Genomic DNA, 13,280 nt, shown 5'->3' on the forward strand with positions numbered 1-13,280 from the left:
GGTTTCTTTCTTTATACAAAGGGAAACCACTGAAGACAATCTATGAAACTACTCTGTCTGAAAAAAAACCCAAATTCTGACTTATGTAGCTCCTTTCTTAATAGGAATGCTTAAAGAAATGCTTCCAGATTCCTGTAAATGCCCCCACATTTCACACTCATCATATCATGTGAAGTTCTTGACCCTAAAGAAGATGCAGGGTGAATCATCAAACCAAAATGAAAGAAGAATATGGAGAATAGAAAGTTTGTGGATTACGAAGGCAAAACATAATATAGAGTAGAACAAAAGGGGAAGTTTGCAATGCAGTAGATGTTGGAGGAAAGAAAGCACCAAAGGAATATATTATCTCCCAATTTCCTTGATATTTCAATAGGGTTACATTAAGTATCTTAGAAAGATGTCTAGTACCTTATGCACATCAATTGTCATGGTTCTATTGAGGTCAAACTCCTATTGCCTTTTTAGAAAGGAGAGCTATATTGATGCATTATAATCCGATAAAATTGTAGGGGAGTGCTTTCCTAGGAGTGTAATTACCAGGACAGCTGCATCGGCAGGCATATCCAGACTCTTTCCATGTCCAGTTCCATTTGCATATCCTGCTCTCCTGTTCTGGGTTACCTCTGCCAGAAAAATTCTGGACTAGATCTGAAAATCCTTGCCTGGGCCAACTTTTCTCTTCCTGCTTTCCTTAGGAGTGGTAGAGCGGAACGTTGTACTTTGGTTCTCCTTAGTCTTACTGAGATCAGCTGGTATATCAGCCAAAGGAAGTGTGCATACCTGATTACTCTTTATCCCTGCTTCCGTGTCTGCCTAGTCATCCTGTGATGCTCTTGTTCATACTTTTCAATGTTCTCTTTGTTTTTGTTTTTGTTTTCCTTTTTCCTTTTTCTGTTGTGTGAGTGCAGTGTTTCATAGAAGAGGTAGTTCAAGGGAAGAAATTCATTGTCCCTCTGTTAGTCTCTTGGGAAATCTGTTCAATGCTCAGTTCAGCTGGAGACACATTCATTTCTCTGTGAGTTCCTTCTGCTCTGGAAAACTTCTCCCTTCAAGGGAAAATCCAACTTCAGCTACAAGTGGGGAGTCCCAGACAGCTGGACAAGGGGAGAGAGGGGTGTAAAGGACATAGGAATTGCTTCAGAGAAACAAAAACATCTGTGGAGACAATCTTCTGTGCATGCCAGTAGACATAACTGGGTCTTTGGAGACCTGTAGACTAAACCTATTACTTGTTCCATGTTGAAACTGGCTATCTTTGTCCCACACCCTGGCAACAGCGAGTTTGGAAAGTTGGTGAAAGCAAGCTGTGGAAAACGATGGGAATTTTTGCCTGATAAAACATTGGGAAAAAGCTGACTGAACCTGTCAGGATCCAGCCAAATGAAGGAGCAATAGAGCAGGCCTCTAATGTTTGCAGAATGAAAAAAATAATACTCAAATAATTCAGGCATATTTGTCGGGGTGTAGAAATTTTATCTACCACATTGATTCACGAGCTAGTTGGTAGGGAATATACTTGTATGTGTGTGAATACAGGGGCAGGTATGGCACAGTGGGAAGTCTATTGTGTAGCTCAACTGCTGATGAATATATTTATAAGTCGAATCTATTCTTTCAATATTTATTTTCAGGACCAATTTTGATTATTGTTATTGTACCAATGACTTAATAGGTCAGGAGAACATTGTCCTACGCTGTGTTTAGGACGTAAATTTAAGAATACATTTGCATCCATTTAGATAATTTGTCTTGTGACAACAACTCAAAGAAAGTCTTTGGAACCTCGACTTTGAACCTATCCAAACTAATGGAAATTTTACTATTTCTTTCATAGGATCTTTCAACCAGATTAACACTTTCTTTTTGAATGATAATAGAAGTGTTAGTGGTTTGATCTTACTAAGGATGAAAGACAAGATAGACTATAGTGGTTTTATTTTTTCCCATCTTAAGAAAACTGTTAGATAGGTGACAGCAGAAAATGAATTTAAGAGATATTCCAAGTGTTGATAAAAACATCAATCAATTCTGGGTCTCGTAAGAACTTCCTTGAAAGATGAGAAGCACAGTCCTTTTTTCTCTTCCTTCTCTTGGCATCTCCTTCAAAGAACCAACTGTGTCACTCAGCAGAGTGTAGTGTTACATTAATTATAGCATGCCATATAGCATGTAATGAGAGCTAACTGATTCATTTAGCTTCAGGAAAAAATCTCAAAGTCAAATTACTTTTATTTCTGAAGAAGTGTGCATAATGTCTAGAATTTGTATTTCTTAAGTGATTTCTATCATTGCCTAATTTTCTATCATCCCTAAATGTTTTTACATCTTTCTTTGTATAGTAAGTGGTTATATGAAATATTTACAGATGCTCTTTTGTTGCCAATTCACCTTTTTATTTTCCAGCAATTGTAGGACATTTTTCTGTAGTTTTTATTGATGCTGTTCTGAAATGAAAAGCCTTTTTGCAGTCACGCAAGAGCATAATCACATCACCTGATAAACATTATATCCCAGTAATTGCACATGTATCTGTGTCACTGCAATGAACTGGGTGCTGAGGTATAAAAAAAGTATTTTTAAAATATCTGCTCAGATGCACAGGAGAACTCTGTGTTTGTTCTGTGTTTGTTTGTTGTTTATTTGCCTTACTGTGGTGCTTAGACTGAAAATGTGTTGTGCCTGGAAATTACAGTAATATTTATTTGCACAAGTCCGTATGTAATGCTTCACCATTTCACTGAGTTATTTACATTATATTCATTTTATTTGCCTTTGGTAGAATAAGGAAATTATTGATGGATCTAATACTGTAATTAAGTATGATTAAATTGTACATTTTTGTACACAATCATTTGAATTATGCAAGCATTTACAAACTTCGGTCAGTCTAGCTTAGAAGCAAATTTATTTTGGAAAATGTATAATTTATTGACGTGTTAGGGGTCAGTAGTATTAAGAGTACCAGAGCATCAGTGCAAGGATAACACAGCTGTTATTTTTTCACTTATCTATTCATTTACATGTATTTCAGGAGCCACAAAACCCGTTGCTATCATCACTGTCCTCTCAGAGCTTTATAATCTATGAGCAACTCAAAGAGACAAGAGAGGTACAGCTGCTACAGCTAGTAGTGTAGAGTGTATGCTATAGCATAATTTTTTAGTACTCACAACAAAGAAACATTTTAAAGGAAAATATGAAGGAACACATAATAGGACAGAAGAAAATCTCAAAATGTAACAGGTGGCTGTTCCACAGGCAGCAGATGCGTTGAGGGCTATACTGTAACAGATCCTACAAACAGAAGACTAGTAGCGTTCTATTTGTAATGATAGAAAGCCAAGAGTAAGAGCAGAGAGGTCACAAGAAAGGAGGTTAAATCAATACATCAAGGTATAAAGTTCATTTTGGCTGAAACATCTGTATGGTGCAGGATGGTTTTGCTAAAGCCGGGAAAAGAAGATTATTGCTAGCATTGAGATGATGCATGATGAGAAACAAAACATTTATAGCTGGATGAACAGAAAAATGTTTTATTTAAGGCTGTTATTCAGAAAGTATCTACAAGATTTCCTTGTAGCCTTGCATGAGGATCAAGAGAGAAATTCAAGCTGAACATGATGCTGCCTTTATGGGCCCAATTGATGGTCAGGACGGTGATGTTTCCACTGTAAAGGAAAAAAAAAAAGAGCAGGTGGGAGATTACTGGGGGAGGATGATTAACCATAATAAGCTTACACTGATGATTTCACATCCACTGTGAGCTGTCAGGAGGACAAGCTGCATGGTTAGTTAAGTGAAAATGATTCATGGCTAGAATGGAAACGTGGATTTGTAAGCTGTGAGTATGAAGGTGTTAAGCGCACTGAGGGACTAATTAGAAAAAAAGGAGTGGGAGAGAAAGGAGCCAAAATGAACACTGTTTCTCTTTTAGTGCTGGAGGGCATTGAAGATGTTCTCCAAACCGTTTGTGAGCTGCTGAAGAGGTGGAGAGAATGGAGACTGAAGCTAACGAATGCCAAACTTTCAGAAATAGACAGCAGTTGTGTCAAGATGTGGCAGACCAAGAATGAGATGATTGCAGTGCTGCAGTTGTAAGGTTCAGTTAAGAAGTCACTAGAGAGTTGAGTTGAATTCAGTTCCCAGGAACCGAACTGGAGGAGGTCTAAGATGTAAATTATAAAATCAGCTTTAGGCAGTTTTTCTCACGTGTTCAACAAACTTGGAGTATCTGAAATCATTAGCTAAATTTACTTGCTAAGTTAAACCTTATTGCAAAATAATTCAGTAAGTACGAGCTCTTCCATTTTCCAATATCAAGCCTGCAGAAAATAGCTATAGAAGTTTAGTAGTATAGTATGAATTAGTCAAAAGAAAGTAAATACATGTAAGGTTAAAAAGCAGGTAGCTGTTTCGGTAAAAGTACAAAACAAGCAACCTCACTGATGCAATGCTAATTTGTTGAAACAAATCCAAACTAATGAAAGAAAATGGTATAATTGGTAGAGTGCAGAAAAATGTAGTTTAAAATCAAGAGGGAGAGCTGTGACAACACTGCACTGATTTTATAGAGAAAAATTTGCTGTTCATATTTGCATCAATTTCTTCTATGCTGATTTTGGCCATAATTTTAGGCCTTTTGCCTCATTGATAAAAATATGTTTACCTAATGAATCTTATTCCAACAGAGATGAAAGGAGAAAAAGCTATGGAAGTGGCAGATTTAAAGACAGTGTAAGAGCAAGGTTATTTGTGTTGGGAGGAGAAACAAACAGTCATGAAAGAAATGTTACGGAAAAAAGAGAAAGGGAGTGATGCAAGGAGGTGTAAAATAGACCAAGAACCGGGAGAGGGAAGGATCATGGTAGTGGGAGAAGATGTTAAATGGGGAAAGCAGGAATAAAATTCCTACGTGTTAGGTGAGAAAAGGAAAGAAAAACCGTGAGCAACTGAAAGCAAGCTAAAGTGGGGAAGAATATCACAGTGTATTTAGTCAGTTATCACTTGAAAGAAATTGGTGGCTTCTGGTATGATTTAGCACATATTCTGATACATCTGTACAGAGCTCTCAACCAGGAAGGAGACACATTCTGTTGGACATTACATTCTGGTTTTTACCTTAACACTTTTGCCCTGCTTGGATTTTTCCAGTTTAATCAATCTCTCTTCCCATCATCTTCTTTTTAATAATAAATTCTTGCTCTAAGTTTACATTTCCCTTTTTCTTTTATGAAGACTAACGTTTTCATATGAGAAACAGTGTCGAAAGACTTTAGTTGCTCTGGATTATTTGTCTGCTCTCCAGATCTCATCTTACTAATCTACCCTCTTACATTAGAAAGTTCCTCTGATGGTTACAAGAATGAGTGATCCTTCTACACTGAAACAGAGTGAAGTTACCTTTCATGGTTTCTTTCTAAAATGGTACCAGGAAGCTACTGTTAGTATGGATTCACCCTACTTCAGTCCTTTAAATTTTGTCTTGATTGCAGTAGAAGATTTTTTTTTAATTTTATTTTATTTACTTCCTTATTCAGATAAAAAGTCTTTTGGAAATTATGAGAAGGTTTGTTTGAATGTGGACTGAAGAATAAATGGATAGATTTAAATGATGAAATGAAACTTGGAAATACTTGGAACGCTGCAGGACAACAAAACCAAACCAAATTTTTTAAAGGTCTAATTGGAATGCACCCAAAACTAGTGAAACTTCAGTCAGGAGCAAAGGGTGAGAAAGGCTTTGGGAAGTTCCAGCAAAAGCTGAGATTTGGTTAAGATTAACTTTCAATTTCCCCCACCCACATGTGTCATCTGATATTCAAAAATATTCAGAGAAAAGAGAAACTGTATGGAAAATTATAGTTTCAGCAACATTTCCTAGCCTTAATTTTAGGACTAAGATTAAATAAGAAAATTTAGTCTCATTATTTCTCTAAGAAAGGCTGCAGCATAGAGAAAGAAAAATTTCTTAGAAAACTGGCATTTAAATGATGAAGCAGTAAAACCTGTTATTCTTTTTCCTCATTTCTGCATAAAACTGTTCACTCATTTATAAGAGTGTCTATCTGATCTTGCTTTGCAAACAAAATGCATTCCTACTGCAACGATCTTAAATTCAGCTTAAGCAGATGAAGGAGGGTAAAGAGGGAGGAAATAGTGCTATCCTCATTTTCCCGAGGTGCAATTTTTAGCATGATCACTGTATATGTTTACTCTGTAGACTTCAGTAGAGTAAATATATATCAAAGGTAGCTTTAAATAAAGAATTCTACTTTCATGATGTCAATCAGACTTATAAAAGTCTTAACGTGCTCCAGCTATGCTACTTTTGCCTCTGAACTAATTCAAATGAAGCTCTGCAGTGTAGACCTACCCAAATGCAGGAAATTACCCTGAGGTTTCTGAATCTTAAACCCAGTATCTTTGCTAACACCCTTCCTGTCTTCCAATAAAAAAAAAGTCAGGATATAAGAACTGGGAGGAGAGCTAAGAACGTGAAATTAATCTTCCCACATATCTTACAGAATTTATTTACTTAATTAATTGAGGAGCTCAACACTTTTAGCAAAAGGAAAAATTATGGGAAGAAAAATCTGTGATAATCTAGAATATCTTAAAGGATTTATCAAAGACTACAGGGAAAATCACAACAATTGATGAATAGAAGTAGATGTAGTACTAAGTTCAAAACTCAGATCTCTGGCTCTGTCTTGACCCCTGATGACTGAAAGGAAGGGATGAATGTTAGAGAGCTGATGTACAAAGGAAACAGACCATTTAGATATAGACTGAATATGTAGGTTTACAGAGCTGGATGAGTAAAAGATGGCACGTAATAGTGAGACTGAGCTGAAGATGTTTGTCTGGACTGTGTGAAAGATGTTAGGGAGAAAGGCTTAAAGTTTTGCCTGTGGTGTCTTTGAAACATTGGCAGACACCATTGTGAAATACAGAAACGGAGTATTCACTAGGATGGCAGAGCTAAAAAACAGATTTGAGAGAGGCCAAGGCTAGCAGCAAGCAGCTACTATCCTTCCCCAGTTGGATTTTGGTTACACGCAGTCTCTCAGGGCACCTGTTTGAGTGCTTAACCACCTTCCACCGCCTGATCAAATGTGAGCCTCTACAGGGCTGTGTTGGGTGCTGGAGAAAGACACAATTGTTTAAATTTAAAAGGATTCTCTTTGGAGGCTTTCTTTGGCTTTGCAGAAACGCACAACCAAATTCAATAAAAACGCTGTTGATTTTGGTGAAAGCAGAGTTAATCTTACGCTCTGTGGTTTTAAAAATTCTGCCCATGGATGACAATTGAAACTACACTGAATATTAACTGTAATGGAAAAAATGCATAAGTACTAATATTTGAGACTGGGAGTTACAACTTGTAATTTAGTAATGTGATGTTCTTCTGTAGGTGCCAGACCTGTTTTCTCACCTCAGTGCTGCATACCCAAGAGTGACACCCTGTCTTTCTTGTCAAAGAGTGTCTCAGGGAATCACAAAACAATGAAACAATGATTTGAATGTCACAAGCACACAACAAGCATGCAAAGCATGTAACAGATTTCCAGCTGAACAGCAACCCAAGGCTGGTAAGTAAAATTTATAGTTGAAGCAGTACATTTCAGGTCCTAGGCATAATCTGTAATTTAGCACTTTGCTAAATTACAGATTAACTGCTGGGATGTGCTATAGCTTCTTTAAGGTTTGCCTATCCAGACTTCTCTACTGAGGTGTCAGTGATATAGAGGTGGTGTGTTTTGAGGTCAAACTTCAGTCCTGGTGCTCGGATGCAACTAAAATGTGTACCTGATCTCAGGAACTGGGAAGTTTTCCCTCTTTTTCTTAATCCGGAGGTAACTTCAAGGGTGTTTTTCATTTCCAAGAAGTGTCATTCTTCTGACTTTGCTGCTGCCTGTGTAATTCACAATTTCTCCTGCATTTTTCTGTTGAAATAGCAGCCCTCTCTCTGGTCAGCCATTAAGCTAACACTGGGATATGGTCACTGAAGGTTCACTGCAGCCTAAAAAGAGATCGGTGTCTGATGCAAAGAAGAGACAAATATTAATTCAAACGTGGCTCTAGTCTGAAGACATCATGGAAGAATTTCACCTTCTGTTGGGATAACTGACATCACTACTTGGATTTATGACAAGAGAAGATTGTTTTTCCCTGGTTTTATCTCTGTTCATCTTATAGTCGTGACCAACTAAAGAAGAAAATGTTTTATTTCTGTGTGAGAATGATCAGTCTTTTGCAGCAAGAACTTACGCAATTTAACTCAGTTATAAATGCCCTGTGCTTTTGTTCTACAGTGTATTCCAGTCACCCTGAAAAGAATGAGTTTGCATAGGAAATATTAAGGGTCATAATATCATCTTCTGGAGAAAAAAAATTCAAGAAAGAAAAAAGTCATCTTGATTGAAATTACTGATGATGACCAACATGAAGCCCCACTTCACAGTATAGAACTGCCCCTGAGATGTTAATTTTGAATTCATAGAGCTGAACAATACTTTTGCTGAGCTCTATGGGCAGTAGATGCTACTGTACATAAAAGACTTTGAGTCAATTGTAGAAAGTAAGAACAGTTGTGCCTGGTCAGACTGGATGTTCTTCTAGTCCTTTTCCAGTGATGGCATCCCTCCCAAATGCCTAGGAGGGAATAAAGAAGTAAGGTGAGACTATAGTACAGCTTCTCCAGAATATTCTTCTAGTATTCAGTAATGTGCAGCTCAGGGACTTCCATTGCCAAAGCTCTATGTGGGAGTTTTGAAGGCAGACATAAGTAAATGCAGCCCCTTTTATTGAAGGTCTATTTCAAATTTCTTCTAAGAGCAGAAATATACTGAATTTACAGCACGGACTGGATATAGCTCCTGTTTCTCAAGAGTCAGTGTTCTACCTTGTTGGTTTTCATAGAATCATAGAATCATTCAGGTTAGAAAAGACCTTAAAAATCATTGAGTCCAACCACGACCTAACCATACTACCCTTGCAGAATGGAAGAATATATTAATGCTTTTGCTTGTATTCTAAAAGAAACCCCAGTCAGAGTGAATGAACTAAAAGAGATTTACATATTTCAGAGTGCATTCTGCTACTACAAAAACTGTCCACCAAAACATCAGCTGGAAGTGCTTTTCTTCTGTATGATCACTCCTGTGAGTGTATAGTTATGTATAAGTGGCCTCAGAGAGGAGAGGATAGTGGAGACAGTGGAACAGCTGCTATCTCTTTGTTTGCTGTGTGAACAGTTTTTCCCTTGAGCTTCTTGGAATTGATATTTCAAGTAGAATGAGATACTGTCACCTGAATCAACATCAGCTCACTACTCAGGTGTAATTCATACCAACAGAGAAAGCAGAAATTTGTCTTGAGAAAGTCACAGAAACAAGAACCACCCAGGGTATTTGTATCCCAATATCAACAGCTTCCACTATCTTTCCTTTCTATATCCTTTCCAATAAAGCCTCTCCTGAAAGAGTGATGTGTTTCTCTGCTTCCTGTTATACTGTAGGGTCAACATATTTGATACAGTTGCTAGCCTTTTGCAAATCAGGATCATTATGGTTGGAGAAGACTACTAAGATCATTTAGTTCACCCATCAAATATCTGTCATAGTCCTCCTGACTCCAAGAGGTGGAATGAAGTTAAATCTAAACACTTCCACCAGATTCGTGTGCCGGGTTCACAAATTTCTTCAGATTTGAAAATCTGCATCTGTTTCTTAACTCTGGGATTTCAGGCATGTTTTCTAGGCATTGAATCTCTGGAGCCACATCCAGGAGAAGGGATCTTGTAGTCCAGCTGCCCCGGGTCATTTATGAAAGTAGTTTTTTTCTAGCAGCATTTGTCTTTGTTATTTCTTTCCTACTGTGATATTTTATGTTCAGTCCTGCAGATTACCTGGTGTCATTAAGCTACAGCCATTGTAGCTTAATTGTATTGTTCTGTGGTGTTTCCAATTTGCATGGAAAATTATTCATATTAATAACTCTCCATTGTTCATGTCTTATCTTCCTAAGTCGTGTTGGAGGGCAATACAATGCAAGCCCTACTATCAAAAGGCTTCTGTATACTTTCAGGCATTAACTGCTTTGCTTTTGGTGAATTCAGATGAATTCAAGGCTTTTAGGGACTTTCATAAAATCAGCCAGAATTCTTCAGGTTTTCTTAATTTCCCCTCAGGTCACACTGTCCAGCTTTGCCTCTGATAGCAGGCTTTGACCTAAATGCTTCTGCCTCTACTACTGCTGAGCCTTGTCTTGTTTCAGAGAGAGACAGCTTGTCATTCTGTGTAGGGACAGAATTTATGCAGTTTACAGTGCAAGGGAAGGGTGGAAATCAAATTAAAATATTGCATTACAGATTCCACTTGAATTCAGCAAACGTTTTTGGGTCAGTCCTGCATGCATTGCAAAGAGATATTTTCATTCCTGTGAACTGACAGGGTAACCATTGATCATGTGGAGAGATGAGGCTTTTAGGTTCATTGCAACACTAGCATAAGATGTAGTCTCTTCTGTGTAACTACAGAAAACTCTAACATGTTTTTAGAGTATAAGGGAGTGCTTAGAAAAACATCAAAGCATCTTTTCAGTTGCTGTTTAAAACCACTCTTGTTTCACAGTTTTTAAGCACTATCACTCAGCACTGGTTTTGCTTCCTAATGTTGATTTGCTTTCAGCCGAGCTTTTGTTTCACAAAGTTTGTGAAACACACCTGCCTAAATACTTTAGCAATATGGAGCAAATCTGAAAATTGCTCAGTATCTATTATTTCATAACTGAAACCTAGTCAGGTTTCTTTTGTATTTTAGTTTGATATTGTAAGCCACACAGGAAACCTACCTTCATTTCTATATTGACTTATTCTAGAATATTTGGTCAGATATTATCAACTATATAATATATTAAAATTACTCAGTGTTGGCACCACTCCTAAATTCAAGCCTATCTATGTGCATTATAGCTCTATTTGGATATTCAAAGAGATTAAAAAGAGTTTCATTTTCTGCCAGACGACAAATAAAGTAACCATCAAAGCAGGTAAAGCCAAAATAAAAAGAAAAAAAGACACTGTGAAATTTTCTGAAACGTCTTCTTTCTTTATTTACAAAAAGATTAGGTCAAGTGATTCTTTTATGACAAATGGTGTTCCTGTTCCTACCGAAATCAATGACAAAGCCTCATTGAGTTCACTGGCAGCATAAGCTGTTCCAGTTAGGCAGCACAAACACAAACCCTGACTGTGCCTTCGCTGACTTCAGAGTAAATCTGCATTAACCCTACTCAACTTCTGTTTAGCTAGAATTGGACTGTTCTTGAATTCCATCAAAGTGGGTTTGACTCTTTCTGATCGAAGTACAGTTGTTAACAATGAAGAGAGAAGGATTTTTACTAATGGGAACAGATTCAAATATATGAGTTAATGAAACCAAACTTCATAATTATACAGATTAGCAGAATGTTCAACTAGTGTCATCAGCGTTGCCAGATGGATTTCAGTGGAAATATACTGCTTTTTCACATGCAATGATCTGGCAGACCACACAGTTTTCTCAGGTCAGGGGAAGCTCAGACATAGAATCATAGAATCATAGAATTGCTCAGGTTGAAAAAGACCTTAAAGATCATCAAGTCCAACCACAAGCTAACCATGCTACCCTAACTCTAACAGCCCTCTGCTAAATCATGTCCTCGAACACCACATCCAAACAGTTTTTAAACACATCCAGGGATGGTGACTCAACCACATATGGAAGACTAAATAATTTCTGGTCTCAGAGTCAAACTGTTTCATGTTTTCTCACTCTCCATCCTTCTCCCCATTCCAATTTCCCCCAGCATTTATATATTGGTGATTTTCTGAAAACTTTTCATAGGATTCCCCACATCCTCAAGAGCTCAATAAAAAGTCTGAGTCTGAAGGAAGACTCCTTTGTGAGTTAGTAATTGGTTAGGTGATGAAAAGCAAAGGTGGGAGCTACTGGTCATTTTTCACAATTCAAGGAATTTAGAAGAGGAAGGCAGGGAAAGGAGACTGTGCCAGACTCTACTTTGTCCAACACATTCACAGATGGCCTGGAAAAGATAGTGGATAGCCAAGGTGGATGATGATGCAAAGTCATTTCCACTAGTCAATAAGAAAAGCTGCCTGACAAATTAGTACGGGGATTTCACATCAAATGCCCGAGTAGTACAATAGTAAAGAAAATACAACGCTGATAAATGCATCTGTGATAACTGTGCATCTGTGAAAAGTACAGCCCTAGGAAATGCATATCATTCTGAATGAGCCGTTGACATTCAACAGAGAGATCTTGGAGTCACTGTAAATGCTAATATTAAAAAAAAATAACATCAGCTTAACATTCAGACCAGGGACTGGGTGTGGTTCTTGGCTCAAAAAAACGAACTGCTGGTTGCTAGAAACTGGAAGATATAAAAAGGGAAGGAACCCTGTGTACTCACCCCGTCTCCCATAATGTCCATTACTTGTCACTCTTGAGAGATGTTGAGCTATATAGATCTATGCTATGACCTATTTCATCTGCTCTTATACTCTTAAGTAAAATGAACCATACAAGAATGTTGATCTAAGCTGTAGTCACAAAGGAAAGTGAAACTATAGAGAAGTAGTTGACCTGAGAACCAATGTTGCAAGTCCCAGGCAAAGGACTAAAGGATCACAACAAACAAAAAAGCCTCAGAAGAGACCACAAAGACACACTAAATTAACCTCCAGCAGGTTAGAAGCTTGCTAGATGTTGTTGTTTGTATAGCATGAGGGATGACTGAGACTCCAAAATACCAAATAAAACACAGAAACACTTGATGAGCTCAGAGACATCTGTGAACAGTACATTCTGGAACTGTAGAGTGTCCAGTAGGTGCAGAGTGAGACAGGCATCAGCTTAATGAACACAGGAAACACATTTACAGGGAAAACAGCATCTTCCCCTTGGAAAGACACTGACTGAAAAGAAAGTAAAAGAGTTGTCAACTTTAAAGCAAATGGAATCCATCCCAAACTACTAATTCTTAACTTCTGTTCCATAACTTTACTGTTAAACTGATGATTGCGCCTGTTGTGCTAGACAAGGCATATGGAATATTATAATATCTGAAAGTGTCTTTAATGAATTTAGGCCATGTGCAGGAAGACATTGGTTTACATCTCACATCAGTGAGATACAGTTTATCAGCAGTTGATGCTTTGCTCAGCAGACGCTGCAGTGCTAAAAGGCAATGTTAAACAAACAGGACTTGCA

The 13,280-nt window shown here is 37.6% G+C and overlaps 1 long non-coding RNA gene across 3 annotated transcripts in view; it reads left to right on the forward strand.

The window, feature by feature from the left end:
- LOC116216425 overlaps positions 1-11,614 on the forward strand; it is a 76,077-nt gene extending 64,463 nt beyond the window's left edge. For all 3 annotated transcript variants that reach the window (XR_004159139.1, XR_004159141.1, XR_004159140.1), the window contains 2 exons: positions 7,418-7,595; positions 7,962-11,614. This is a non-coding gene — a long non-coding RNA (uncharacterized LOC116216425). The remainder of the gene's footprint in view (positions 1-7,417; positions 7,596-7,961) is intronic.
- Positions 11,615-13,280: the final 1,666 nt, after the last annotated feature.

The sequence above is a fragment of the Meleagris gallopavo genome, chromosome 3 (assembly GCF_000146605.3).
Source record: "Meleagris gallopavo isolate NT-WF06-2002-E0010 breed Aviagen turkey brand Nicholas breeding stock chromosome 3, Turkey_5.1, whole genome shotgun sequence".
In the NCBI taxonomy this organism is placed as follows: Eukaryota; Metazoa; Chordata; class Aves; order Galliformes; family Phasianidae; genus Meleagris; species Meleagris gallopavo.